General features: G+C 67.6%; 12 non-coding genes across 12 annotated transcripts; all 12 read right to left on the reverse strand.

Moving 5' to 3' along the window:
* Positions 1-1336: 1336 nt before the first annotated feature.
* Positions 1337-1455, reverse strand: LOC141412497 (5S ribosomal RNA). Its single transcript, XR_012437339.1, has one exon. It is a non-coding gene; the product is annotated as a 5S ribosomal RNA (ribosomal RNA).
* A 2146-nt stretch (positions 1456-3601) lies between these two features.
* Positions 3602-3720, reverse strand: LOC141412508 (5S ribosomal RNA). Its single transcript, XR_012437350.1, has one exon. It is a non-coding gene; the product is annotated as a 5S ribosomal RNA (ribosomal RNA).
* A 2145-nt stretch (positions 3721-5865) lies between these two features.
* On the reverse strand, positions 5866-5984 carry LOC141412519 (5S ribosomal RNA). The gene has a single exon (XR_012437361.1). It is a non-coding gene; the product is annotated as a 5S ribosomal RNA (ribosomal RNA).
* Positions 5985-8129: 2145 nt separating this feature from the next.
* LOC141412530 (5S ribosomal RNA) lies at positions 8130-8248 on the reverse strand. Its single transcript, XR_012437372.1, has one exon. It is a non-coding gene; the product is annotated as a 5S ribosomal RNA (ribosomal RNA).
* A 2145-nt stretch (positions 8249-10393) lies between these two features.
* On the reverse strand, positions 10394-10512 carry LOC141412541 (5S ribosomal RNA). Its single transcript, XR_012437383.1, has one exon. It is a non-coding gene; the product is annotated as a 5S ribosomal RNA (ribosomal RNA).
* Positions 10513-12657: 2145 nt separating this feature from the next.
* On the reverse strand, positions 12658-12776 carry LOC141412552 (5S ribosomal RNA). The gene has a single exon (XR_012437394.1). It is a non-coding gene; the product is annotated as a 5S ribosomal RNA (ribosomal RNA).
* Positions 12777-14921: 2145 nt separating this feature from the next.
* Positions 14922-15040, reverse strand: LOC141412564 (5S ribosomal RNA). The gene has a single exon (XR_012437406.1). It is a non-coding gene; the product is annotated as a 5S ribosomal RNA (ribosomal RNA).
* A 2142-nt stretch (positions 15041-17182) lies between these two features.
* Positions 17183-17301, reverse strand: LOC141412575 (5S ribosomal RNA). Its single transcript, XR_012437417.1, has one exon. It is a non-coding gene; the product is annotated as a 5S ribosomal RNA (ribosomal RNA).
* Positions 17302-19442: 2141 nt separating this feature from the next.
* On the reverse strand, positions 19443-19561 carry LOC141412108 (5S ribosomal RNA). Its single transcript, XR_012436947.1, has one exon. It is a non-coding gene; the product is annotated as a 5S ribosomal RNA (ribosomal RNA).
* Positions 19562-21710: 2149 nt separating this feature from the next.
* LOC141412586 (5S ribosomal RNA) lies at positions 21711-21829 on the reverse strand. Its single transcript, XR_012437428.1, has one exon. It is a non-coding gene; the product is annotated as a 5S ribosomal RNA (ribosomal RNA).
* A 2142-nt stretch (positions 21830-23971) lies between these two features.
* On the reverse strand, positions 23972-24090 carry LOC141412446 (5S ribosomal RNA). Its single transcript, XR_012437286.1, has one exon. It is a non-coding gene; the product is annotated as a 5S ribosomal RNA (ribosomal RNA).
* A 2141-nt stretch (positions 24091-26231) lies between these two features.
* LOC141412598 (5S ribosomal RNA) lies at positions 26232-26350 on the reverse strand. The gene has a single exon (XR_012437439.1). It is a non-coding gene; the product is annotated as a 5S ribosomal RNA (ribosomal RNA).
* Positions 26351-27993: the final 1643 nt, after the last annotated feature.

Raw genomic sequence — 27993 nt, forward strand, 5'->3', positions numbered from 1 at the left:
TGGGCCTCTTCCCTGTGCCGCTGCTGGGTCTTGTGCCCCTGCTTGGCCTCCATCAGACCCGGCCCCGTGCTACGCGGCCACGTGCTACAGGATCGTGCCAGCAGAACTGGCCCTGGCTGAGCCCCGTACCCACCCTCCTGCCATCCCTGGCCCTGCTAGCAAATGGCAGAGATCCTCTGGCCTCCGAGCCCAGACAAAAATCCTGATGCAGTTGGCCGAGGGGCCGCAAACCAAGGCTTCGCTTGTTCCCGCTCAGGCCCCAGCCATACCCTCTTGTCCTTCGGCTGCTCGTGTGTGGGGTGGGGGAGAGGAGGGTGCGTCCCCGTGCGTGCGTGCGTGGTCTGGGTGTCTCTGCGTGGTGTGTGTGTGTGTGTGTGTGTGTGTTAGATGCCGTGCCTGGTGTAGGTGGGGAAGAGCAAGCCCTCACGCACAGAGCCCCATCACACACTGGGGCCGGGCCGAGGGGGTCAATCTGCTCGGCCTGATTGCGTTGGGCATACATTGCAGAAGGTGGGTTTTCCAAGGCGGAGCAGAGGGTCCCGGCACCTGAGGTTGTCCACGGGGAGAATGTCTGTTCCACGGGGGCAAGCGGTCCCTTCCGTCGTGCCCAAGCCCATGTGACCCCGAAGGCCAGGTGGCCCCGGTCCTTGAGCTGACTGAGGAGTGCTTTGAGACCCGGAGGGTGGCACAGGCGACTGGGCGCCAGCGGCGGCCCTCCCTCCCTTTGAGCGGGACGGGGAGCTGCCGCTGGCATCCGGAGCTCTGGCGGCCTGCGCCCTCTGTCCCTGTGACCGCAGGCTCTGCCGTGGGAGGCGGGATCCCACGTAGAGGTCGCGCGTTGGCTGCCCTGTCTTGGGTTGAGCGACGGAGCGCGACGTGGAGCAGCACCCGACTGAGGCTCCCTGCTTCTCTGTCCCCTGGCGTCTTGCCCTGGACCCAGTGCACCACCTTGTGGCGAGCCCAGGTGTGGCGCGTCCCGCTGTGGGGCCCGCTGGGGTGCAGGACCCACTTTCTCATGGCTTCCGCACGTCCCTCCCCGCCCGCCTGGAGGGCAGTTGGGAAGCGGTCCCCAACGTGGCCTGGGACCAACCTCGCTGGTGACCCGTGTCGCGGGCGCGCGCCCCAGGAGAGTGTGGGGAGGGGAGAGGATTCGGGGACGTAGCTGTGAGGATTCGGTGTGCGTGGGTCTGGCGGGTGGCCCGGACGGGGTCGGGGTCGTGGTCACGGTGGGTCGTTGTGGTGGTGGTGGTGGTGGTGGTGCTGGGGGTGGTGGTGGTGGGGGGGTGGTGGCGAAGTCCCCGAAGACAAAAGGAGCAGCGAGGGAGGGAGGAGCAAAAGCCTACAGCACCCGGTATTCCCAGGCGGTCTCCCATCCAAGTACTAACCAGGCCCGACCCTGCTTAGCTTCCGAGATCAGACGAGATCGGGCGCGTTCAGGGTGGTATGGCCGTAGACACTAGCCGCCGCCTCCGGGAGCCCCAAGAGCCTGCCGAGGGCCCCGGCGTGCGTCTCCACGCTGCTCTCCTGGCACGGCTGGGAGTCCGGGTGGGGGCTGGCAGCCCGGGGCCAGCGGCCAGAGGCCCCGCGCGCCTGCTCGGGCAGCCGGTCTCGCCCAGGTGGCCGCTGGGTGGCTTTCTTCCCGAGGTGTCCTGCTGCCAGGACGAGGGTCAAGTTTTCTCGGGGGAAAATTTCTCAGTGCTCTCGGGCGCTTGTTCTTCTGGGAATGTCCACTGCTGTGGCCAAGGCGGGGGACGCACAGCTCGGGCCAGGGCAAGCAGCCGCCCTCCTCCGTCGCCTCCTGGAGCCGTATCCTTGGGTGGGTGCGTGGCTCCCAGCGGAGGTCTCGGGGACCCTTCCGGTCCTCTTCGTCCGGAAAGCGCCACTGCCCCTCCAGCCCATCAGGAAAACGGCAGCCGCGCCCTTCGCCGACCCGCTCTGCCCTCCTCCACACTCAGGGCCTGGGGCTGCGGGGCTGAATCGTGAGGCTTTCCAGCCCAGGACTTCACCTCTGGCCCCTTTCACACCCGGGATCTTGGGAAGAAGAAACAAAACCAAACACAGCCAAAGCCATCTCCTCCGACCCGGGGCCCCTCCACATCCCTTCCGATCCCGGGTTCCTGCCGGCCTCCCGGGGCGTTTCTCCCAGGCAGGCCTTCGCGGCCACTACACGGGGCTGAGCACTCGAGTCCTCGGGCGTCACGGGGCCCGCGGCCACGCCAAGCACGCACGACTCCCGGGTCTCGTCTGCTCCTGGGTGCCCTGGGCCTCTTCCCTGTGCCGCTGCTGGGTCTTGTGCCCCTGCTTGGCCTCCATCAGACCCGGCCCCGTGCTACGCGGCCACGTGCTACAGGATCGTGCCAGCAGAACTCTCCCTGGCTGAGCCCCGTACCCACCCTCCTGCCATCCCTGGCCCTGCTAGCAAATTTCAGAGATCCTCTGGCCTCCGAGCCCAGACAAAAATCCTGATGCAGATGGCCGAGGGGCCGCAAACCAAGGCTTCGCTTGTTCCCGCTCAGGCCCCAGCCATACCCTCTTGTCCTTCGGCTGCTCGTGTGTGGGGTGGGGGAGAGGAGGGTGCGTCCCCGTGCGTGTGTGCGTGGTCTGGGTGTCTCTGTGTGGTGTGTGTGTGTGTGTGTGTGTGTGTGTGTTAGATGCCGTGCCTGGTGTAGGTGGGGAAGAGCAAGCCCTCACGCACAGAGCCCCATCACACACTGGGGCCGGGCCGAGGGGGTCAATCTGCTCGGCCTGATTGCGTTGGGCATACATTGCAGAAGGTGGGTTTTCCAAGGCGGAGCAGAGGGTCCCGGCACCTGAGGTTGTCCACGGGGAGAATGTCTGTTGCACGGGGGCAAGCGGTCCCTTCCGTCGTGCCCAAGCCCATGTGACCCCGAAGGCCAGGTGGCCCCGGTCCTTGAGCTGACTGAGGAGTGCTTTGAGACCCGGAGGGTGGCACAGGCGACTGGGCGCCAGCGGTGGCCCTCCCTCCCTTTGAGCGGGACGGGGAGCTGCCGCTGGCATCCGGAGCTCTGGCGGCCTGCGCCCTCTGTCCCTGTGACCGCAGGCTCTGCCGTGGGAGGCGGGATCCCACGTAGAGGTCGCGCGCTGGCTGCCCTGTCTTGGGTTGAGCGACGGAGCGCGACGTGGAGCAGCACCCGACTGAGGCTCCCTGCTTCTCTGTCCCCTGGCGTCTTGCCCTGGACCCAGTGCACCACCTTGTGGCGAGCCCAGGTGTGGCGCGTCCCGCTGTGGGGCCCGCTGGGGTGCAGGACCCACTTTCTCATGGCTTCCGCACGTCCCTCCCCGCCCGCCTGGAGGGCAGTTGGGGAGCGGTCCCCAACGTGGCCTGGGACCAACCTCGCTGGTGACCCGTGTCGCGGGCGCGCGCCCCAGGATAGTGTGGGGAGGGGAGAGGATTCGGGGACGTAGCTGTGAGGATTCGGTGTGCGTGGGTCTGGCGGGTGGCCCGGACGGGGTCGGGGTCGTGGTCACGGTGGGTCGTTGTGGTGGTGGTGGTGGTGGTGGTGCTGGGGGTGGTGGTGGTGGGGGGGGTGGTGGCGAAGTCCCCGAAGACAAAAGGAGCAGCGAGGGAGGGAGGAGCAAAAGCCTACAGCACCCGGTATTCCCAGGCGGTCTCCCATCCAAGTACTAACCAGGCCCGACCCTGCTTAGCTTCCGAGATCAGACGAGATCGGGCGCGTTCAGGGTGGTATGGCCGTAGACGCTAGCCGCCGCCTCCGGGAGCCCCAAGAGCCTGCCGAGGGCCCCGGCGTGCGTCTCCACGCTGCTCTCCTGGCACGGCTGGGAGTCCGGGTGGGGGCTGGCAGCCCGGGGCCAGCGGCCAGAGGCCCCGCGCGCCTGCTCGGGCAGCCGGTCTCGCCCAGGTGGCCGCTGGGTGGCTTTCTTCCCGAGGTGTCCTGCTGCCAGGACGAGGGTCAAGTTTTCTCGGGGGAAAATTTCTCAGTGCTCTCGGGCGCTTGTTCTTCTGGGAATGTCCACTGCTGTGGCCAAGGCGGGGGACGCACAGCTCGGGCCAGGGCAAGCAGCCGCCCTCCTCCATCGCCTCCTGGTGCCGTATCCTTGGGTGGGTGCGTGGCTCCCAGCGGAGGTCTCGGGGACCCTTCCGGTCCTCTTCGTCCGGAAAGCGCCACTGCCCCTCCAGCCCATCAGGAAAACGGCAGCCGCGCCCTTCGCCGACCCGCTCCGCCCTCCTCCACACTCAGGGCCTGGGGCTGCGGGGCTGAATCGTGAGGCTTTCCAGCCCAGGACTTCACCTCTGGCCCCTTTCACACCCGGGATCTTGGGAAGAAGAAACAAAACCAAACACAGCCAAAGCCATCTCCTCCGACCCGGGGCCCCTCCACATCCCTTCCGATCCCGGGTTCCTGCCGGCCTCCCGGGGCGTTTCTCCCAGGCAGGCCTTCGCGGCCACTACACGGGGCTGAGCACTCGAGTCCTCGGGCGTCACGGGGCCCGCGGCCACGCCAAGCACGCACGACTCCCGGGTCACGTCTGCTCCTGGGTGCCCTGGGCCTCTTCCCTGTGCCGCTGCTGGGTCTTGTGCCCCTGCTTGGCCTCCTTCAGACCCGGCCCCGTGCTACGCGGCCACGTGCTACAGGATCGTGCCAGCAGAACTGGCCCTGGCTGAGCCCCGTACCCACCCTCCTGCCATCCCTGGCCCTGCTAGCAAATGGCAGAGATCCTCTGGCCTCCGAGCCCAGACAAAAATCCTGATGCAGTTGGCCGAGGGGCCGCAAACCAAGGCTTCGCTTGTTCCCGCTCAGGCCCCAGCCATACCCTCTTGTCCTTCGGCTGCTCGTGTGTGGGGTGGGGGAGAGGAGGGTGCGTCCCCGTGCGTGCGTGCGTGGTCTGGGTGTCTCTGCGTGGTGTGTGTGTGTGTGTGTGTGTGTGTTAGATGCCGTGCCTGGTGTAGGTGGGGAAGAGCAAGCCCTCACGCACAGAGCCCCATCACACACTGGGGCCGGGCCGAGGGGGTCAATCTGCTCGGCCTGATTGCGTTGGGCATACATTGCAGAAGGTGGGTTTTCCAAGGCGGAGCAGAGGGTCCCGGCACCTGAGGTTGTCCACGGGGAGAATGTCTGTTCCACGGGGGCAAGCGGTCCCTTCCGTCGTGCCCAAGCCCATGTGACCCCGAAGGCCAGGTGGCCCCGGTCCTTGAGCTGACTGAGGAGTGCTTTGAGACCCGGAGGGTGGCACAGGCGACTGGGCGCCAGCGGCGGCCCTCCCTCCCTTTGAGCGGGACGGGGAGCTGCCGCTGGCATCCGGAGCTCTGGCGGCCTGCGCCCTCTGTCCCTGTGACCGCAGGCTCTGCCGTGGGAGGCGGGATCCCACGTAGAGGTCGCGCGCTGGCTGCCCTGTCTTGGGTTGAGCGACGGAGCGCGACGTGGAGCAGCACCCGACTGAGGCTCCCTGCTTCTCTGTCCCCTGGCGTCTTGCCCTGGACACAGTGCACCACCTTGTGGCGAGCCCAGGTGTGGCGCGTCCCGCTGTGGGGCCCGCTGGGGTGCAGGACCCACTTTCTCATGGCTTCCGCACGTCCCTCCCCGCCCGCCTGGAGGGCAGTTGGGGAGCGGTCCCCAACGTGGCCTGGGACCAACCTCGCTGGTGACCCGTGTCGCGGGCGCGCGCCCCAGGAGAGTGTGGGGAGGGGAGAGGATTCGGGGACGTAGCTGTGAGGATTCGGTGTGCGTGGGTCTGGCGGGTGGCCCGGACGGGGTCGGGGTCGTGGTCACGGTGGGTCGTTGTGGTGGTGGTGGTGGTGGTGGTGCTGGGGGTGGTGGTGGTGGTGGGGGGCGTGGTGGCGAAGTCCCCGAAGACAAAAGGAGCAGCGAGGGAGGGAGGAGCAAAAGCCTACAGCACCCGGTATTCCCAGGCGGTCTCCCATCCAAGTACTAACCAGGCCCGACCCTGCTTAGCTTCCGAGATCAGACGAGATCGGGCGCGTTCAGGGTGGTATGGCCGTAGACGCTAGCCGCCGCCTCCGGGAGCCCCAAGAGCCTGCCGAGGGCCCCGGCGTGCGTCTCCACGCTGCTCTCCTGGCACGGCTGGGAGTCCGGGTGGGGGCTGGCAGCCCGGGGCCAGCGGCCAGAGGCCCCGCGCGCCTGCTCGGGCAGCCGGTCTCGCCCAGGTGGCCGCTGGGTGGCTTTCTTCCCGAGGTGTCCTGCTGCCAGGACGAGGGTCAAGTTTTCTCGGGGGAAAATTTCTCAGTGCTCTCGGGCGCTTGTTCTTCTGGGAATGTCCACTGCTGTGGCCAAGGCGGGGGACGCACAGCTCGGGCCAGGGCAAGCAGCCACCCTCCTCCGTCGCCTCCTGGAGCCGTATCCTTGGGTGGGTGCGTGGCTCCCAGCGGAGGTCTCGGGGACCCTTCCGGTCCTCTTCGTCCGGAAAGCGCCACTGCCCCTCCAGCCCATCAGGAAAACGGCAGCCGCGCCCTTCGCCGACCCGCTCCGCCCTCCTCCACACTCAGGGCCTGGGGCTGCGGGGCTGAATCGTGAGGCTTTCCAGCCCAGGACTTCACCTCTGGCCCCTTTCACACCCGGGATCTTGGGAAGAAGAAACAAAACCAAACACAGCCAAAGCCATCTCCTCCGACCCGGGGCCCCTCCACATCCCTTCCGATCCCGGGTTCCTGCCGGCCTCCCGGGGCGTTTCTCCCAGGCAGGCCTTCGCGGCCACTACACGGGGCTGAGCACTCGAGTCCTCAGGCGTCACGGGGCCCGCGGCCACGCCAAGCACGCACGACTCCCGGGTCTCGTCTGCTCCTGGGTGCCCTGGGCCTCTTCCCTGTGCCGCTGCTGGGTCTTGTGCCCCTGCTTGGCCTCCTTCAGACCCGGCCCCGTGCTACGCGGCCACGTGCTACAGGATCGTGCCAGCAGAACTGGCCCTGGCTGAGCCCCGTACCCACCCTCCTGCCATCCCTGGCCCTGCTAGCAAATGGCAGAGATCCTCTGGCCTCCGAGCCCAGACAAAAATCCTGATGCAGTTGGCCGAGGGGCCGCAAACCAAGGCTTCGCTTGTTCCCGCTCAGGCCCCAGCCATACCCTCTTGTCCTTCGGCTGCTCGTGTGTGGGGTGGGGGAGAGGAGGGTGCGTCCCCGTGCGTGCGTGCGTGGTCTGGGTGTCTCTGCGTGGTGTGTGTGTGTGTGTGTGTGTGTGTTAGATGCCGTGCCTGGTGTAGGTGGGGAAGAGCAAGCCCTCACGCACAGAGCCCCATCACACACTGGGGCCGGGCCGAGGGGGTCAATCTGCTCGGCCTGATTGCGTTGGGCATACATTGCAGAAGGTGGGTTTTCCAAGGCGGAGCAGAGGGTCCCGGCACCTGAGGTTGTCCACGGGGAGAATGTCTGTTCCACGGGGGCAAGCGGTCCCTTCCGTCGTGCCCAAGCCCATGTGACCCCGAAGGCCAGGTGGCCCCGGTCCTTGAGCTGACTGAGGAGTGCTTTGAGACCCGGAGGGTGGCACAGGCGACTGGGCGCCAGCGGCGGCCCTCCCTCCCTTTGAGCGGGACGGGGAGCTGCCGCTGGCATCCGGAGCTCTGGCGGCCTGCGCCCTCTGTCCCTGTGACCGCAGGCTCTGCCGTGGGAGGCGGGATCCCACGTAGAGGTCGCGCGCTGGCTGCCCTGTCTTGGGTTGAGCGACGGAGCGCGACGTGGAGCAGCACCCGACTGAGGCTCCCTGCTTCTCTGTCCCCTGGCGTCTTGCCCTGGACCCAGTGCACCACCTTGTGGCGAGCCCAGGTGTGGCGCGTCCCGCTGTGGGGCCCGCTGGGGTGCAGGACCCACTTTCTCATGGCTTCCGCACGTCCCTCCCCGCCCGCCTGGAGGGCAGTTGGGGAGCGGTCCCCAACGTGGCCTGGGACCAACCTCGCTGGTGACCCGTGTCGCGGGCGCGCGCCCCAGGAGAGTGTGGGGAGGGGAGAGGATTCGGGGACGTAGCTGTGAGGATTCGGTGTGCGTGGGTCTGGCGGGTGGCCCGGACGGGGTCGGGGTCGTGGTCACGGTGGGTCGTTGTGGTGGTGGTGGTGGTGGTGGTGCTGGGGGTGGTGGTGGTGGTGGGGGGCGTGGTGGCGAAGTCCCCGAAGACAAAAGGAGCAGCGAGGGAGGGAGGAGCAAAAGCCTACAGCACCCGGTATTCCCAGGCGGTCTCCCATCCAAGTACTAACCAGGCCCGACCCTGCTTAGCTTCCGAGATCAGACGAGATCGGGCGCGTTCAGGGTGGTATGGCCGTAGACGCTAGCCGCCGCCTCCGGGATCCCCAAGAGCCTGCCGAGGGCCCCGGCGTGCGTCTCCACGCTGCTCTCCTGGCACGGCTGGGAGTCCGGGTGGGGGCTGGCAGCCCGGGGCCAGCGGCCAGAGGCCCCGCGCGCCTGCTCGGGCAGCCGGTCTCGCCCAGGTGGCCGCTGGGTGGCTTTCTTCCCGAGGTGTCCTGCTGCCAGGACGAGGGTCAAGTTTTCTCGGGGGAAAATTTCTCAGTGCTCTCGGGCGCTTGTTCTTCTGGGAATGTCCACTGCTGTGGCCAAGGCGGGGGACGCACAGCTCGGGCCAGGGCAAGCAGCCGCCCTCCTCCGTCGCCTCCTGGAGCCGTATCCTTGGGTGGGTGCGTGGCTCCCAGCGGAGGTCTCGGGGACCCTTCCGGTCCTCTTCGTCCGGAAAGCGCCACTGCCCCTCCAGCCCATCAGGAAAACGGCAGCCGCGCCCTTCGCCGACCCGCTCCGCCCTCCTCCACACTCAGGGCCTGGGGCTGCGGGGCTGAATCGTGAGGCTTTCCAGCCCAGGACTTCACCTCTGGCCCCTTTCACACCCAGGATCTTGGGAAGAAGAAACAAAACCAAACACAGCCAAAGCCATCTCCTCCGACCCGGGGCCCCTCCACATCCCTTCCGATCCCGGGTTCCTGCCGGCCTCCCGGGGCGTTTCTCCCAGGCAGGCCTTCGCGGCCACTACACGGGGCTGAGCACTCGAGTCCTCGGGCGTCACGGGGCCCGCGGCCACGCCAAGCACGCACGACTCCCGGGTCTCGTCTGCTCCTGGGTGCCCTGGGCCTCTTCCCTGTGCCGCTGCTGGGTCTTGTGCCCCTGCTTGGCCTCCTTCAGACCCGGCCCCGTGCTACGCGGCCACGTGCTACAGGATCGTGCCAGCAGAACTGGCCCTGGCTGAGCCCCGTACCCACCCTCCTGCCATCCCTGGCCCTGCTAGCAAATGGCAGAGATCCTCTGGCCTCCGAGCCCAGACAAAAATCCTGATGCAGTTGGCCGAGGGGCCGCAAACCAAGGCTTCGCTTGTTCCCGCTCAGGCCCCAGCCATACCCTCTTGTCCTTCGGCTGCTCGTGTGTGGGGTGGGGGAGAGGAGGGTGCGTCCCCGTGCGTGCGTGCGTGGTCTGGGTGTCTCTGCGTGGTGTGTGTGTGTGTGTGTGTGTGTGTTAGATGCCGTGCCTGGTGTAGGTGGGGAAGAGCAAGCCCTCACGCACAGAGCCCCATCACACACTGGGGCCGGGCCGAGGGGGTCAATCTGCTCGGCCTGATTGCGTTGGGCATACATTGCAGAAGGTGGGTTTTCCAAGGCGGAGCAGAGGGTCCCGGCACCTGAGGTTGTCCACGGGGAGAATGTCTGTTCCACGGGGGCAAGCGGTCCCTTCCGTCGTGCCCAAGCCCATGTGACCCCGAAGGCCAGGTGGCCCCGGTCCTTGAGCTGACTGAGGAGTGCTTTGAGACCCGGAGGGTGGCACAGGCGACTGGGCGCCAGCGGCGGCCCTCCCTCCCTTTGAGCGGGACGGGGAGCTGCCGCTGGCATCCGGAGCTCTGGCGGCCTGCGCCCTCTGTCCCTGTGACCGCAGGCTCTGCCGTGGGAGGCGGGATCCCACGTAGAGGTCGCGCGCTGGCTGCCCTGTCTTGGGTTGAGCGACGGAGCGCGACGTGGAGCAGCACCCGACTGAGGCTCCCTGCTTCTCTGTCCCCTGGCGTCTTGCCCTGGACCCAGTGCACCACCTTGTGGCGAGCCCAGGTGTGGCGCGTCCCGCTGTGGGGCCCGCTGGGGTGCAGGACCCACTTTCTCATGGCTTCCGCACGTCCCTCCCCGCCCGCCTGGAGGGCAGTTGGGGAGCGGTCCCCAACGTGGCCTGGGACCAACCTCGCTGGTGACCCGTGTCGCGGGCGCGCGCCCCAGGAGAGTGTGGGGAGGGGAGAGGATTCGGGGACGTAGCTGTGAGGATTCGGTGTGCGTGGGTCTGGCGGGTGGCCCGGACGGGGTCGGGGTCGTGGTCACGGTGGGTCGTTGTGGTGGTGGTGGTGGTGGTGGTGCTGGGGGTGGTGGTGGTGGTGGGGGGGGTGGTGGCGAAGTCCCCGAAGACAAAAGGAGCAGCGAGGGAGGGAGGAGCAAAAGCCTACAGCACCCGGTATTCCCAGGCGGTCTCCCATCCAAGTACTAACCAGGCCCGACCCTGCTTAGCTTCCGAGATCAGACGAGATCGGGCGCGTTCAGGGTGGTATGGCCGTAGACGCTAGCCGCCGCCTCCGGGAGCCCCAAGAGCCTGCCGAGGGCCCCGGCGTGCGTCTCCACGCTGCTCTCCTGGCACGGCTGGGAGTCCGGGTGGGGGCTGGCAGCCCGGGGCCAGCGGCCAGAGGCCCCGCGCGCCTGCTCGGGCAGCCGGTCTCGCCCAGGTGGCCGCTGGGTGGCTTTCTTCCCGAGGTGTCCTGCTGCCAGGACGAGGGTCAAGTTTTCTCGGGGGAAAATTTCTCAGTGCTCTCGGGCGCTTGTTCTTCTGGGAATGTCCACTGCTGTGGCCAAGGCGGGGGACGCACAGCTCGGGCCAGGGCAAGCAGCCGCCCTCCTCCGTCGCCTCCTGGAGCCGTATCCTTGGGTGGGTGCGTGGCTCCCAGCGGAGGTCTCGGGGACCCTTCCGGCCTTCTTCGTCCGGAAAGCGCCACTGCCCCTCCAGCCCATCAGGAAAACGGCAGCCGCGCCCTTCGCCGACCCGCTCCGCCCTCCTCCACACTCAGGGCCTGGGGCTGCGGGGCTGAATCGTGAGGCTTTCCAGCCCAGGACTTCACCTCTGGCCCCTTTCACACCTGGGATCTTGGGAAGAAGAAACAAAACCAAACACAGCCAAAGCCATCTCCTCCGACCCGGGGCCCCTCCACATCCCTTCCGATCCCGGGTTCCTGCCGGCCTCCCGGGGCGTTTCTCCCAGGCAGGCCTTCGCGGCCACTACACGGGGCTGAGCACTCGAGTCCTCGGGCGTCACGGGGCCCGCGGCCACGCCAAGCACGCACGACTCCCGGGTCTCGTCTGCTCCTGGGTGCCCTGGGCCTCTTCCCTGTGCCGCTGCTGGGTCTTGTGCCCCTGCTTGGCCTCCATCAGACCCGGCCCCGTGCTACTCGGCCACGTGCTACAGGATCGTGCCAGCAGAACTGGCCCTGGCTGAGCCCCGTACCCACCCTCCTGCCATCCCTGGCCCTGCTAGCAAATGGCAGAGATCCTCTGGCCTCCGAGCCCAGACAAAAATCCTGATGCAGATGGCCGAGGGGCCGCAAACCAAGGCTTCGCTTGTTCCCGCTCAGGCCCCAGCCATACCCTCTTGTCCTTCGGCTGCTCGTGTGTGGGGTGGGGGAGAGGAGGGTGCGTCCCCGTGCGTGCGTGCGTGGTCTGGGTGTCTCTGCGTGGTGTGTGTGTGTGTGTGTGTGTGTGTTAGATGCCGTGCCTGGTGTAGGTGGGGAAGAGCAAGCCCTCACGCACAGAGCCCCATCACACACTGGGGCCGGGCCGAGGGGGTCAATCTGCTCGGCCTGATTGCGTTGGGCATACATTGCAGAAGGTGGGTTTTCCAAGGCGGAGCAGAGGGTCCCGGCACCTGAGGTTGTCCACGGGGAGAATGTCTGTTGCACGGGGGCAAGCGGTCCCTTCCGTCGTGCCCAAGCCCATGTGACCCCGAAGGCCAGGTGGCCCCGGTCCTTGAGCTGACTGAGGAGTGCTTTGAGACCCGGAGGGTGGCACAGGCGACTGGGCGCCAGCGGCGGCCCTCCCTCCCTTTGAGCGGGACGGGGAGCTGCCGCTGGCATCCGGAGCTCTGGCGGCCTGCGCCCTCTGTCCCTGTGACCGCAGGCTCTGCCGTGGGAGGCGGGATCCCACGTAGAGGTCGCGCGCTGGCTGCCCTGTCTTGGGTTGAGCGACGGAGCGCGACGTGGAGCAGCACCCGACTGAGGCTCCCTGCTTCTCTGTCCCCTGGCGTCTTGCCCTGGACCCAGTGCACCACCTTGTGGCGAGCCCAGGTGTGGCGCGTCCCGCTGTGGGGCCCGCTGGGGTGCAGGACCCACTTTCTCATGGCTTCCGCACGTCCCTCCCCGCCCGCCTGGAGGGCAGTTGGGGAGCGGTCCCCAACGTGGCCTGGGACCAACCTCGCTGGTGACCCGTGTCGCGGGCGCGCGCCCCAGGAGAGTGTGGGGAGGGGAGAGGATTCGGGGACGTAGCTGTGAGGATTCGGTGTGCGTGGGTCTGGCGGGTGGCCCGGACGGGGTCGGGGTCGTGGTCACGGTGGGTCGTTGTGGTGGTGGTGGTGGTGGTGGTGCTGGGGGTGGTGGTGGTGGTGGGGGGGGTGGTGGCGAAGTCCCCGAAGACAAAAGGAGCAGCGAGGGATGGAGGAGCAAAAGCCTACAGCACCCGGTATTCCCAGGCGGTCTCCCATCCAAGTACTAACCAGGCCCGACCCTGCTTAGCTTCCGAGATCAGACGAGATCGGGCGCGTTCAGGGTGGTATGGCCGTAGACGCTAGCCGCCGCCTCCGGGAGCCCCAAGAGCCTGCCGAGGGCCCCGGCGTGCGTCTCCACGCTGCTCTCCTGGCACGGCTGGGAGTCCGGGTGGGGGCTGGCAGCCCGGGGCCAGCGGCCAGAGGCCCCGCGCGCCTGCTCGGGCAGCCGGTCTCGCCCAGGTGGCCGCTGGGTGGCTTTCTTCCCGAGGTGTCCTGCTGCCAGGACGAGGGTCAAGTTTTCTCGGGGGAAAATTTCTCAGTGCTCTCGGGCGCTTGTTCTTCTGGGAATGTCCACTGCTGTGGCCAAGGCGGGGGACGCACAGCTCGGGCCAGGGCAAGCAGCCGCCCTCCTCCGTCGCCTCCTGGAGCCGTATCCTTGGGTGGGTGCGTGGCTCCCAGCGGAGGTCTCGGGGACCCTTCCGGCCTTCTTCGTCCGGAAAGCGCCACTGCCCCTCCAGCCCATCAGGAAAACGGCAGCCGCGCCCTTCGCCGACCCGCTCCGCCCTCCTCCACACTCAGGGCCTGGGGCTGCGGGGCTGAATCGTGAGGCTTTCCAGCCCAGGACTTCACCTCTGGCCCCTTTCACACCTGGGATCTTGGGAAGAAGAAACAAAACCAAACACAGCCAAAGCCATCTCCTCCGACCCGGGGCCCCTCCACATCCCTTCCGATCCCGGGTTCCTGCCGGCCTCCCGGGGCGTTTCTCCCAGGCAGGCCTTCGCGGCCACTACACGGGGCTGAGCACTCGAGTCCTCGGGCGTCACGGGGCCCGCGGCCACGCCAAGCACGCACGACTCCCGGGTCTCGTCTGCTCCTGGGTGCCCTGGGCCTCTTCCCTGTGCCGCTGCTGGGTCTTGTGCCCCTGCTTGGCCTCCATCAGACCCGGCCCCGTGCTACTCGGCCACGTGCTACAGGATCGTGCCAGCAGAACTGGCCCTGGCTGAGCCCCGTACCCACCCTCCTGCCATCCCTGGCCCTGCTAGCAAATGGCAGAGATCCTCTGGCCTCCGAGCCCAGACAAAAATCCTGATGCAGATGGCCGAGGGGCCGCAAACCAAGGCTTCGCTTGTTCCCGCTCAGGCCCCAGCCATACCCTCTTGTCCTTCGGCTGCTCGTGTGTGGGGTGGGGGAGAGGAGGGTGCGTCCCCGTGCGTGCGTGCGTGGTCTGGGTGTCTCTGCGTGGTGTGTGTGTGTGTGTGTGTGTGTGTTAGATGCCGTGCCTGGTGTAGGTGGGGAAGAGCAAGCCCTCACGCACAGAGCCCCATCACACACTGGGGCCGGGCCGAGGGGGTCAATCTGCTCGGCCTGATTGCGTTGGGCATACATTGCAGAAGGTGGGTTTTCCAAGGCGGAGCAGAGGGTCCCGGCACCTGAGGTTGTCCACGGGGAGAATGTCTGTTGCACGGGGGCAAGCGGTCCCTTCCGTCGTGCCCAAGCCCATGTGACCCCGAAGGCCAGGTGGCCCCGGTCCTTGAGCTGACTGAGGAGTGCTTTGAGACCCGGAGGGTGGCACAGGCGACTGGGCGCCAGCGGCGGCCCTCCCTCCCTTTGAGCGGGACGGGGAGCTGCCGCTGGCATCCGGAGCTCTGGCGGCCTGCGCCCTCTGTCCCTGTGACCGCAGGCTCTGCCGTGGGAGGCGGGATCCCACGTAGAGGTCGCGCGCTGGCTGCCCTGTCTTGGGTTGAGCGACGGAGCGCGACGTGGAGCAGCACCCGACTGAGGCTCCCTGCTTCTCTGTCCCCTGGCGTCTTGCCCTGGACCCAGTGCACCACCTTGTGGCGAGCCCAGGTGTGGCGCGTCCCACTGTGGGGCCCGCTGGGGTGCAGGACCCACTTTCTCATGGCTTCCGCACGTCCCTCCCCGCCCGCCTGGAGGGCAGTTGGGGAGCGGTCCCCAACGTGGCCTGGGACCAACCTCGCTGGTGACCCGTGTCGCGGGCGCGCGCCCCAGGAGAGTGTGGGGAGGGGAGAGGATTCGGGGACGTAGCTGTGAGGATTCGGTGTGCGTGGGTCTGGCGGGTGGCCCGGACGGGGTCGGGGTCGTGGTCACGGTGGGTCGTTGTGGTGGTGGTGGTGGTGGTGGTGCTGGGGGTGGTGGTGGTGGTGGGGGGGGTGGTGGCGAAGTCCCCGAAGACAAAAGGAGCAGCGAGGGAGGGAGGAGCAAAAGCCTACAGCACCCGGTATTCCCAGGCGGTCTCCCATCCAAGTACTAACCAGGCCCGACCCTGCTTAGCTTCCGAGATCAGACGAGATCGGGCGCGTTCAGGGTGGTATGGCCGTAGACGCTAGCCGCCGCCTCCGGGAGCCCCAAGAGCCTGCCGAGGGCCCCGGCGTGCGTCTCCACGCTGCTCTCCTGGCACGGCTGGGAGTCCGGGTGGGGGCTGGCAGCCCGGGGCCAGCGGCCAGAGGCCCCGCGCGCCTGCTCGGGCAGCCGGTCTCGCCCAGGTGGCCGCTGGGTGGCTTTCTTCCCGAGGTGTCCTGCTGCCAGGACGAGGGTCAAGTTTTCTCGGGGGAAAATTTCTCAGTGCTCTCGGGCGCTTGTTCTTCTGGGAATGTCCACTGCTGTGGCCAAGGCGGGGGACGCACAGCTCGGGCCAGGGCAAGCAGCCGCCCTCCTCCGTCGCCTCCTGGAGCCGTATCCTTGGGTGGGTGCGTGGCTCCCAGCGGAGGTCTCGGGGACCCTTCCGGCCTTCTTCGTCCGGAAAGCGCCACTGCCCCTCCAGCCCATCAGGAAAACGGCAGCCGCGCCCTTCGCCGACCCGCTCCGCCCTCCTCCACACTCAGGGCCTGGGGCTGCGGGGCTGAATCGTGAGGCTTTCCAGCCCAGGACTTCACCTCTGGCCCCTTTCACACCTGGGATCTTGGGAAGAAGAAACAAAACCAAACACAGCCAAAGCCATCTCCTCCGACCCGGGGCCCCTCCACATCCCTTCCGATCCCGGGTTCCTGCCGGCCTCCCGGGGCGTTTCTCCCAGGCAGGCCTTCGCGGCCACTACACGGGGCTGAGCACTCGAGTCCTCGGGCGTCACGGGGCCCGCGGCCACGCCAAGCACGCACGACTCCCGGGTCTCGTCTGCTCCTGGGTGCCCTGGGCCTCTTCCCTGTGCCGCTGCTGGGTCTTGTGCCCCTGCTTGGCCTCCATCAGACCCGGCCCCGTGCTACTCGGCCACGTGCTACAGGATCGTGCCAGCAGAACTGGCCCTGGCTGAGCCCCGTACCCACCCTCCTGCCATCCCTGGCCCTGCTAGCAAATGGCAGAGATCCTCTGGCCTCCGAGCCCAGACAAAAATCCTGATGCAGATGGCCGAGGGGCCGCAAACCAAGGCTTCGCTTGTTCCCGCTCAGGCCCCAGCCATACCCTCTTGTCCTTCGGCTGCTCGTGTGTGGGGTGGGGGAGAGGAGGGTGCGTCCCCGTGCGTGCGTGCGTGGTCTGGGTGTCTCTGCGTGGTGTGTGTGTGTGTGTGTGTGTGTGTTAGATGCCGTGCCTGGTGTAGGTGGGGAAGAGCAAGCCCTCACGCACAGAGCCCCATCACACACTGGGGCCGGGCCGAGGGGGTCAATCTGCTCGGCCTGATTGCGTTGGGCATACATTGCAGAAGGTGGGTTTTCCAAGGCGGAGCAGAGGGTCCCGGCACCTGAGGTTGTCCACGGGGAGAATGTCTGTTGCACGGGGGCAAGCGGTCCCTTCCGTCGTGCCCAAGCCCATGTGACCCCGAAGGCCAGGTGGCCCCGGTCCTTGAGCTGACTGAGGAGTGCTTTGAGACCCGGAGGGTGGCACAGGCGACTGGGCGCCAGCGGCGGCCCTCCCTCCCTTTGAGCGGGACGGGGAGCTGCCGCTGGCATCCGGAGCTCTGGCGGCCTGCGCCCTCTGTCCCTGTGACCGCAGGCTCTGCCGTGGGAGGCGGGATCCCACGTAGAGGTCGCGCGCTGGCTGCCCTGTCTTGGGTTGAGCGACGGAGCGCGACGTGGAGCAGCACCCGACTGAGGCTCCCTGCTTCTCTGTCCCCTGGCGTCTTGCCCTGGACCCAGTGCACCACCTTGTGGCGAGCCCAGGTGTGGCGCGTCCCGCTGTGGGGCCCGCTGGGGTGCAGGACCCACTTTCTCATGGCTTCCGCACGTCCCTCCCCGCCCGCCTGGAGGGCAGTTGGGGAGCGGTCCCCAACGTGGCCTGGGACCAACCTCGCTGGTGACCCGTGTCGCGGGCGCGCGCCCCAGGAGAGTGTGGGGAGGGGAGAGGATTCGGGGACGTAGCTGTGAGGATTCGGTGTGCGTGGGTCTGGCGGGTGGCCCGGACGGGGTCGGGGTCGTGGTCACGGTGGGTCGTTGTGGTGGTGGTGGTGGTGGTGGTGCTGGGGGTGGTGGTGGTGGGGGGGGTGGTGGCGAAGTCCCCGAAGACAAAAGGAGCAGCGAGGGAGGGAGGAGCAAAAGCCTACAGCACCCGGTATTCCCAGGCGGTCTCCCATCCAAGTACTAACCAGGCCCGACCCTGCTTAGCTTCCGAGATCAGACGAGATCGGGCGCGTTCAGGGTGGTATGGCCGTAGACGCTAGCCGCCGCCTCCGGGAGCCCCAAGAGCCTGCCGAGGGCCCCGGCGTGCGTCTCCACGCTGCTCTCCTGGCACGGCTGGGAGTCCGGGTGGGGGCTGGCAGCCCGGGGCCAGCGGCCAGAGGCCCCGCGCGCCTGCTCGGGCAGCCGGTCTCGCCCAGGTGGCCGCTGGGTGGCTTTCTTCCCGAGGTGTCCTGCTGCCAGGACGAGGGTCAAGTTTTCTCGGGGGAAAATTTCTCAGTGCTCTCGGGCGCTTGTTCTTCTGGGAATGTCCACTGCTGTGGCCAAGGCGGGGGACGCACAGCTCGGGCCAGGGCAAGCAGCCGCCCTCCTCCGTCGCCTCCTGGAGCCGTATCCTTGGGTGGGTGCGTGGCTCCCAGCGGAGGTCTCGGGGACCCTTCCGGTCCTCTTCGTCCGGAAAGCGCCACTGCCCCTCCAGCCCATCAGGAAAACGGCAGCCGCGCCCTTCGCCGACCCGCTCCGCCCTCCTCCACACTCAGGGCCTGGGGCTGCGGGGCTGAATCGTGAGGCTTTCCAGCCCAGGACTTCACCTCTGGCCCCTTTCACACCCGGGATCTTGGGAAGAAGAAACAAAACCAAACACAGCCAAAGCCATCTCCTCCGACCCGGGGCCCCTCCACATCCCTTCCGATCCCGGGTTCCTGCCGGCCTCCCGGGGCGTTTCTCCCAGGCAGGCCTTCGCGGCCACTACACGGGGCTGAGCACTCGAGTCCTCGGGCGTCACGGGGCCCGCGGCCACGCCAAGCACGCACGACTCCCGGGTCTCGTCTGCTCCTGGGTGCCCTGGGCCTCTTCCCTGTGCCGCTGCTGGGTCTTGTGCCCCTGCTTGGCCTCCTTCAGACCCGGCCCCGTGCTACGCGGCCACGTGCTACAGGATCGTGCCAGCAGAACTGGCCCTGGCTGAGCCCCGTACCCACCCTCCTGCCATCCCTGGCCCTGCTAGCAAATGGCAGAGATCCTCTGGCCTCCGAGCCCAGACAAAAATCCTTATGCAGTTGGCCGAGGGGCCGCAAACCAAGGCTTCGCTTGTTCCCGCTCAGGCCCCAGCCATACCCTCTTGTCCTTCGGCTGCTCGTGTGTGGGGTGGGGGAGAGGAGGGTGCGTCCCCGTGCGTGCGTGCGTGGTCTGGGTGTCTCTGCGTGGTGTGTGTGTGTGTGTGTGTGTGTGTTAGATGCCGTGCCTGGTGTAGGTGGGGAAGAGCAAGCCCTCACGCACAGAGCCCCATCACACACTGGGGCCGGGCCGAGGGGGTCAATCTGCTCGGCCTGATTGCGTTGGGCATACATTGCAGAAGGTGGGTTTTCCAAGGCGGAGCAGAGGGTCCCGGCACCTGAGGTTGTCCACGGGGAGAATGTCTGTTCCACGGGGGCAAGCGGTCCCTTCCGTCGTGCCCAAGCCCATGTGACCCCGAAGGCCAGGTGGCCCCGGTCCTTGAGCTGACTGAGGAGTGCTTTGAGACCCGGAGGGTGGCACAGGCGACTGGGCGCCAGCGGCGGCCCTCCCTCCCTTTGAGCGGGACGGGGAGCTGCCGCTGGCATCCGGAGCTCTGGCGGCCTGCGCCCTCTGTCCCTGTGACCGCAGGCTCTGCCGTGGGAGGCGGGATCCCACGTAGAGGTCGCGCGCTGGCTGCCCTGTCTTGGGTTGAGCGACGGAGCGCGACGTGGAGCAGCACCCGACTGAGGCTCCCTGCTTCTCTGTCCCCTGGCGTCTTGCCCTGGACCCAGTGCACCACCTTGTGGCGAGCCCAGGTGTGGCGCGTCCCGCTGTGGGGCCCGCTGGGGTGCAGGACCCACTTTCTCATGGCTTCCGCACGTCCCTCCCCGCCCGCCTGGAGGGCAGTTGGGGAGCGGTCCCCAACGTGGCCTGGGACCAACCTCGCTGGTGACCCGTGTCGCGGGCGCGCGCCCCAGGAGAGTGTGGGGAGGGGAGAGGATTCGGGGACGTAGCTGTGAGGATTCGGTGTGCGTGGGTCTGGCGGGTGGCCCGGACGGGGTCGGGGTCGTGGTCACGGTGGGTCGTTGTGGTGGTGGTGGTGGTGGTGCTGGGGGTGGTGGTGGTGGTGGGGGGGTGGTGGCGAAGTCCCCGAAGACAAAAGGAGCAGCGAGGGAGGGAGGAGCAAAAGCCTACAGCACCTGGTATTCCCAGGCGGTCTCCCATCCAAGTACTAACCAGGCCCGACCCTGCTTAGCTTCCGAGATCAGACGAGATCGGGCGCGTTCAGGGTGGTATGGCCGTAGACGCTAGCCGCCGCCTCCGGGAGCCCCAAGAGCCTGCCGAGGGCCCCGGCGTGCGTCTCCACGCTGCTCTCCTGGCACGGCTGGGAGTCCGGGTGGGGGCTGGCAGCCCGGGGCCAGCGGCCAGAGGCCCCGCGCGCCTGCTCGGGCAGCCGGTCTCGCCCAGGTGGCCGCTGGGTGGCTTTCTTCCCGAGGTGTCCTGCTGCCAGGACGAGGGTCAAGTTTTCTCGGGGGAAAATTTCTCAGTGCTCTCGGGCGCTTGTTCTTCTGGGAATGTCCACTGCTGTGGCCAAGGCGGGGGACGCACAGCTCGGGCCAGGGCAAGCAGCCGCCCTCCTCCGTCGCCTCCTGGAGCCGTATCCTTGGGTGGGTGCGTGGCTCCCAGCGGAGGTCTCGGGGACCCTTCTGGTCCTCTTCGTCCGGAAAGCGACACTGCCCCTCCAGCAAATCAGGAAAACGGCAGCCGCGCCCTTCGCCGACCCGCTCCGCCCTCCTCCACACTCAGGGCCTGGGGCTGCGGGGCTGAATCGTGAGGCTTTCCAGCCCAGGACTTCACCTCTGGCCCCTTTCACACCTGGGATCTTGGGAAGAAGAAACAAAACCAAACACAGCCAAAGCCATCTCCTCCGACCCGGGGCCCCTCCACATCCCTTCCGATCCCGGGTTCCTGCCGGCCTCCCGGGGCGTTTCTCCCAGGCAGGCCTTCGCGGCCACTACACGGGGCTGAGCACTCGAGTCCTCGGGCGTCACGGGGCCCGCGGCCACGCCAAGCACGCACGACTCCCGGGTCTCGTCTGCTCCTGGGTGCCCTGGGCCTCTTCCCTGTGCCGCTGCTGGGTCTTGTGCCCCTGCTTGGCCTCCATCAGACCCGGCCCCGTGCTACGCGGCCACGTGCTACAGGATCGTGCCAGCAGAACTGGCCCTGGCTGAGCCCCGTACCCACCCTCCTGCCATCCCTGGCCCTGCTAGCAAATGGCAGAGATCCTCTGGCCTCCGAGCCCAGACAAAAATCCTGATGCAGATGGCCGAGGGGCCGCAAACCAAGGCTTCGCTTGTTCCCGCTCAGGCCCCAGCCATACCCTCTTGTCCTTCGGCTGCTCGTGTGTGGGGTGGGGGAGAGGAGGGTGCGTCCCCGTGCGTGCGTGCGTGGTCTGGGTGTCTCTGTGTGGTGTGTGTGTGTGTGTGTGTGTGTGTGTGTGTGTTAGATGCCGTGCCTGGTGTAGGTGGGGAAGAGCAAGCCCTCACGCACAGAGCCCCATCACACACTGGGGCCGGGCCGAGGGGGTAAATCTGCTCGGCCTGATTGCGTTGGGCATACATTGCAGAAGGTGGGTTTTCCAAGGCGGAGCAGAGGGTCCCGGCACCTGAGGTTGTCCACGGGGAGAATGTCTGTTCCACGGGGGCAAGCGGTCCCTTCCGTCGTGCCCAAGCCCATGTGACCCCGAAGGCCAGGTGGCCCCGGTCCTTGAGCTGACTGAGGAGTGCTTTGAGACCCGGAGGGTGGCACAGGCGACTGGGCGCCAGCGGCGGCCCTCCCTCCCTTTGAGCGGGATGGGGAGCTGCCGCTGGCATCCGGAGCTCTGGCGGCCTGCGCCCTCTGTCCCTGTGACCGCAGGCTCTGCCGTGGGAGGCGGGATCCCACGTAGAGGTCGCGCGCTGGCTGCCCTGTCTTGGGTTGAGCAACGGAGCGCGACGTGGAGCAGCACCCGACTGAGGCTCCCTGCTTCTCTGTCCCCTGGCGTCTTGCCCTGGACCCAGTGCACCACCTTGTGGCGAGCCCAGGTGTGGCGCGTCCCGCTGTGGGGCCCGCTGGGGTGCAGGACCCACTTTCTCATGGCTTCCGCACGTCCCTCCCCGCCCGCCTGGAGGGCAGTTGGGGAGCGGTCCCCAACGTGGCCTGGGACCAACCTCGCTGGTGACCCGTGTCGCGGGCGCGCGCCCCAGGAGAGTGTGGGGAGGGGAGAGGATTCGGGGACGTAGCTGTGAGGATTCGGTGTGCGTGGGTCTGGCGGGTGGCCCGGACGGGGTCGGGGTCGTAGTCACGGTGGGTCGTTGTGGTGGTGGTGGTAGTGGTGCTGGGGGTGGTGGTGGTGGTGGGGGGGTGGTGGCGAAGTCCCCGAAGACAAAAGGAGCAGCGAGGGAGGGAGGAGCAAAAGCCTACAGCACCCGGTATTCCCAGGCGGTCTCCCATCCAAGTACTAACCAGGCCCGACCCTGCTTAGCTTCCGAGATCAGACGAGATCGGGCGCGTTCAGGGTGGTATGGCCGTAGACGCTAGCCGCCGCCTCCGGGAGCCCCAAGAGCCTGCCGAGGGCCCCGGCGTGCGTCTCCACGCTGCTCTCCTGGCACGGCTGGGAGTCCGGGTGGGGGCTGGCAGCCCGGGGCCAGCGGCCAGAGGCCCCGCGCGCCTGCTCGGGCAGCCGGTCTCGCCCAGGTGGCCGCTGGGTGGCTTTCTTCCCGAGGTGTCCTGCTGCCAGGACGAGGGTCAAGTTTTCTCGGGGGAAAATTTCTCAGTGCTCTCGGGCGCTTGTTCTTCTGGGAATGTCCACTGCTGTGGCCAAGGCAGGGGACGCACAGCTCGGGCCAGGGCAAGCAGCCGCCCTCCTCCGTCGCCTCCTGGAGCCGTATCCTTGGGTGGGTGCGTGGCTCCCAGCGGAGGTCTCGGGGACCCTTCCGGTCCTCTTCGTCCGGAAAGCGCCACTGCCCCTCCAGCCCATCAGGAAAACGGCAGCCGCGCCCTTCGCCGACCCGCTCCGCCCTCCTCCACACTCAGGGCCTGGGGCTGCGGGGCTGAATCGTGAGGCTTTCCAGCCCAGGACTTCACCTCTGGCCCCTTTCACACCCGGGATCTTGGGAAGAAGAAACAAAACCAAACACAGCCAAAGCCATCTCCTCCGACCCGGGGCCCCTCCACATCCCTTCCGATCCCGGGTTCCTGCCGGCCTCCCGGGGCGTTTCTCCCAGGCAGGCCTTCGCGGCCACTACACGGGGCTGAGCACTCGAGTCCTCGGGCGTCACGGGGCCCGCGGCCACGCCAAGCACGCACGACTCCCGGGTCTCGTCTGCTCCTGGGTGCCCTGGGCCTCTTCCCTGTGCCGCTGCTGGGTCTTGTGCCCCTGCTTGGCCTCCTTCAGACCCGGCCCCGTGCTACGCGGCCACGTGCTACAGGATCGTGCCAGCAGAACTGGCCCTGGCTGAGCCCCGTACCCACCCTCCTGCCATCCCTGGCCCTGCTAGCAAATGGCAGAGATCCTCTGGCCTCCGAGCCCAGACAAAAATCCTGATGCAGTTGGCCGAGGGGCCGCAAACCAAGGCTTCGCTTGTTACCGCTCAGGCTCCAGCCATACCCTCTTGTCCTTCGGCTGCTCGTGTGTGGGGTGGGGGAGAGGAGGGTGCGTCCCCGTGCGTGCGTGCGTGGTCTGGGTGTCTCTGCGTGGTGTGTGTGTGTGTGTGTGTGTGTGTTAGATGCCGTGCCTGGTGTAGGTGGGGAAGAGCAAGCCCTCACGCACAGAGCCCCATCACACACTGGGGCCGGGCCGAGGGGGTCAATCTGCTCGGCCTGATTGCGTTGGGCATACATTGCAGAAGGTGGGTTTTCCAAGGCGGAGCAGAGGGTCCCGGCACCTGAGGTTGTCCACGGGGAGAATGTCTGTTCCACAGGGGCAAGCGGTCCCTTCCGTCGTGCCCAAGCCCATGTGACCCCGAAGGCCAGGTGGCCCCGGTCCTTGAGCTGACTGAGGAGTGCTTTGAGACCCGGAGGGTGGCACAGGCGACTGGGCGCCAGCGGCGGCCCTCCCTCCCTTTGAGCGGGACGGGGAGCTGCCGCTGGCATCCGGAGCTCTGGCGGCCTGCGCCCTCTGTCCCTGTGACCGCAGGCTCTGCCGTGGGAGGCGGGATCCCACGTAGAGGTCGCGCGCTGGCTGCCCTGTCTTGGGTTGAGCGACGGAGCGCGACGTGGAGCAGCACCCGACTGAGGCTCCCTGCTTCTCTGTCCCCTGGCGTCTTGCCCTGGACCCAGTGCACCACCTTGTGGCGAGCCCAGGTGTGACGCGTCCCGCTGTGGGGCCCGCTGGGGTGCAGGACCCACTTTCTCATGGCTTCCGCACGTCCCTCCCCGCCCGCCTGGAGGGCAGTTGGGGAGCGGTCCCCAACGTGGCCTGGGACCAACCTCGCTGGTGACCCGTGTCGCGGGCGCGCGCCCCAGGAGAGTGTGGGGAGGGGAGAGGATTCGGGGACGTAGCTGTGAGGATTCGGTGTGCGTGGGTCTGGCGGGTGGCCCGGACGGGGTCGGGGTCGTGGTCACGGTGGGTCGTTGTGGTGGTGGTGGTGGTGGTGGTGCTGGGGGTGGTGGTGGTGGGGGGGGTGGTGGCGAAGTCCCCGAAGACAAAAGGAGCAGCGAGGGAGGGAGGAGCAAAAGCCTACAGCACCCGGTATTCCCAGGCGGTCTCCCATCCAAGTACTAACCAAGCCCAACCCTGCTTAGCTTCCGAGATCAGACGAGATCGGGCGCGTTCAGGGTGGTATGGCCGTAGACGCTAGCCGCCGCCTCCGGGAGCCCCAAGAGCCTGCCGAGGGCCCCGGCGTGCGTCTCCACGCTGCTCTCCTGGCACGGCTGGGAGTCCGGGTGGGGGCTGGCAGCCCGGGGCCAGCGGCCAGAGGCCCCGCGCGCCTGCTCGGGCAGCCGGTCTCGCCCAGGTGGCCGCTGGGTGGCTTTCTTCCCGAGGTGTCCTGCTGCCAGGACGAGGGTCAAGTTTTCTCGGGGGAAAATTTCTCAGTGCTCTCGGGCGCTTGTTCTTCTGGGAATGTCCACTGCTGTGGCCAAGGCAGGGGACGCACAGCTCGGGCCAGGGCAAGCAGCCGCCCTCCTCCGTCGCCTCCTGGAGCCGTATCCTTGGGTGGGTGCGTGGCTCCCAGCGGAGGTCTCGGGGACCCTTCCGGTCCTCTTCGTCCGGAAAGCGCCACTGCCCCTCCAGCCCATCAGGAAAACGGCAGCCGCGCCCTTCGCCGACCCGCTCCGCCCTCCTCCACACTCAGGGCCTGGGGCTGCGGGGCTGAATCGTGAGGCTTTCCAGCCCAGGACTTCACCTCTGGCCCCTTTCACACCCGGGATCTTGGGAAGAAGAAACAAAACCAAACACAGCCAAAGCCATCTCCTCCGACCCGGGGCCCCTCCACATCCCTTCCGATCCCGGGTTCCTGCCGGCCTCCCGGGGCGTTTCTCCCAGGCAGGCCTTCGCGGCCACTACACGGGGCTGAGCACTCGAGTCCTCGGGCGTCACGGGGCCCGCGGCCACGCCAAGCACGCACGACTCCCGGGTCTCGTCTGCTCCTGGGTGCCCTGGGCCTCTTCCCTGTGCCGCTGCTGGGTCTTGTGCCCCTGCTTGGCCTCCTTCAGACCCGGCCCCGTGCTACGCGGCCACGTGCTACAGGATCGTGCCAGCAGAACTGGCCCTGGCTGAGCCCCGTACCCACCCTCCTGCCATCCCTGGCCCTGCTAGCAAATGGCAGAGATCCTCTGGCCTCCGAGCCCAGACAAAAATCCTGATGCAGTTGGCCGAGGGGCCGCAAACCAAGGCTTCGCTTGTTCCCGCTCAGGCCCCAGCCATACCCTCTTGTCCTTCGGCTGCTCGTGTGTGGGGTGGGGGAGAGGAGGGTGCGTCCCCGTGCGTGCGTGCGTGGTCTGGGTGTCTCTGCGTGGTGTGTGTGTGTGTGTGTGTGTGTGTTAGATGCCGTGCCTGGTGTAGGTGGGGAAGAGCAAGCCCTCACGCACAGAGCCCCATCACACACTGGGGCCGGGCCGAGGGGGTCAATCTGCTCGGCCTGATTGCGTTGGGCATACATTGCAGAAGGTGGGTTTTCCAAGGCGGAGCAGAGGGTCCCGGCACCTGAGGTTGTCCACGGGGAGAATGTCTGTTCCACGGGGGCAAGCGTTCCCTTCCGTCGTGCCCAAGCCCATGTGACCCCGAAGGCCAGGTGGCCCCGGTCCTTGAGCTGACTGAGGAGTGCTTTGAGACCCGGAGGGTGGCACAGGCGACTGGGCGCCAGCGGCGGCCCTCCCTCCCTTTGAGCGGGACGGGGAGCTGCCGCTGGCATCCGGAGCTCTGGCGGCCTGCGCCCTCTGTCCCTGTGACCGCAGGCTCTCCGTGGGAGGCGGGATCCCACGTAGAGGTCGCACGCTGGCTGCCCTGTCTTGGGTTGAGCGACGGAGCGCGACGTGGAGCAGCACCCGACTGAGGCTCCCTGCTTCTCTGTCCCCTGGCGTCTTGCCCTGGACCCAGTGCACCACCTTGTGGCGAGCCCAGGTGTGGCACGTCCCGCTGTGGGGCCCGCTGGGGTGCAGGACCCACTTTCTCATGGCTTCCGCACGTCCCTCCCCGCCCGCCTGGAGGGCAGTTGGGGAGCGGTCCCCAACGTGGCCTGGGACCAACCTCGCTGGTGACCCGGGTCGCGGGCGCGCGCCCCAGGAGAGTGTGGGGAGGGGAGAGGATTCGGGGACGTAGCTGTGAGGATTCGGTGTGCGTGGGTCTGGCGGGTGGCCCGGACGGGGTCGGGGTCGTGGTCACGGTGGGTCGTTGTGGTGGTGGTGGTGGTGGTGGTGCTGGGGGTGGTGGTGGTGGGGGGGGTGGTGGCGAAGTCCCCGAAGACAAAAGGAGCAGCGAGGGAGGGAGGAACAAAAGCCTACAGCACCCGGTATTCCCAGGCGGTCTCCCATCCAAGTACTAACCAGGCCCGACCCTGCTTAGCTTCCGAGATCAGACGAGATCGGGCGCGTTCAGGGTGGTATGGCCGTAGACGCTAGCCGCCGCCTCCGGGAGCCCCAAGAGCCTGCCGAGGGCCCCGGCGTGCGTCTCCACGCTGCTCTCCTGGCACGGCTGGGAGTCCGGGTGGGGGCTGGCAGCCCGGGGCCAGCGGCCAGAGGCCCCGCGCGCCTGCTCGGGCAGCCGGTCTCGCCCAGGTGGCCGCTGGGTGGCTTTCTTCCCGAGGTGTCCTGCTGCCAGGACGAGGGTCAAGTTTTCTCGGGGGAAAATTTCTCAGTGCTCTCGGGCGCTTGTTCTTCTGGGAATGTCCACTGCTGTGGCCAAGGCGGGGGACGCACAGCTCGGGCCAGGGCAAGCAGCCGCCCTCCTCCGTCGCCTCCTGGAGCCGTATCCTTGGGTGGGTGCGTGGCTCCCAGCGGAGGTCTCGGGGACCCTTCCGGTCCTCTTCGTCCGGAAAGCGCCACTGCCCCTCCAGCCCATCAGGAAAACGGCAGCCGCGCCCTTCGCCGACCCGCTCCGCCCTCCTCCACACTCAGGGCCTGGGGCTGCGGGGCTGAATCGTGAGGCTTTCCAGCCCAGGACTTCACCTCTGGCCCCTTTCACACCCGGGATCTTGGGAAGAAGAAACAAAACCAAACACAGCCAAAGCCATCTCCTCCGACCCGGGGCCCCTCCACATCCCGTCCGATCCCGGGTTCCTGCCGGCCTCCCGGGGCGTTTCTCCCAGGCAGGCCTTCGCGGCCACTACACGGGGCTGAGCACTCGAGTCCTCGGGCGTCACGGGGCCCGCGGCCACGCCAAGCACGCACGACTCCCGGGTCTCGTCTGCTCCTGGGTGCCCTGGGCCTCTTCCCTGTGCCGCTGCTGGGTCTTGTGCCCCTGCTTGGCCTCCATCAGACCCGGCCCCGTGCTACGCAGCCACGTGCTACAGGATCGTGCCAGCAGAACTGGCCCTGGCTGAGCCCCGTACCCACCCTCCTGCCATCCCTGGCCCTGCTAGCAAATGGCAGGGATCCTCTGGCCTCCGAGCCCAGACAAAAATCCTGATGCAGATGGCCGAGGGGCCGCAAACCAAGGCTTCGCTTGTTCCCGCTCAGGCCCCAGCCATACCCTCTTGTCCTTCGGCTGCTCGTGTGTGTTGTGGGGGAGAGGAGGGTGCGTCCCCGTGCGTGCGTGCGTGGTCTGGGTGTCTCTGCGTGGTGTGTGTGTGTGTGTGCGTGTGTGTTAGATGCCGTGCCTGGTGTAGGTGGGGAAGAGCAAGCCCTCACGCACAGAGCCCCATCACACACTGGGGCCGGGCCGAGGGGGTCAATCTGCTCGGCCTGATTGCGTTGGGCATACATTGCAGAAGGTGGGTTTTCCAAGGCGGAGCAGAGGGTCCCGGCACCTGAGGTTGTCCACGGGGAGAATGTCTGTTGCACGGGGGCAAGCGGTCCCTTCCGTCGTGCCCAAGCCCATGTGACCCCGAAGGCCAGGTGGCCCCGGTCCTTGAGCTGACTGAGGAGTGCTTTGAGACCCGGAGGGTGGCACAGGCGACTGGGCGCCAGCGGCGGCCCTCCCTCCCTTTGAGCGGGACGGGGAGCTGCCGCTGGCATCCGGAGCTCTGGCGGCCTGCGCCCTCTGTCCCTGTGACCGCAGGCTCTGCCGTGGGAGGCGGGATCCCACGTAGAGGTCGCGCG

The sequence above is a fragment of the Castor canadensis genome, chromosome 10 (assembly GCF_047511655.1).
Source record: "Castor canadensis chromosome 10, mCasCan1.hap1v2, whole genome shotgun sequence".
Classification (NCBI taxonomy): Eukaryota; Metazoa; Chordata; class Mammalia; order Rodentia; family Castoridae; genus Castor; species Castor canadensis.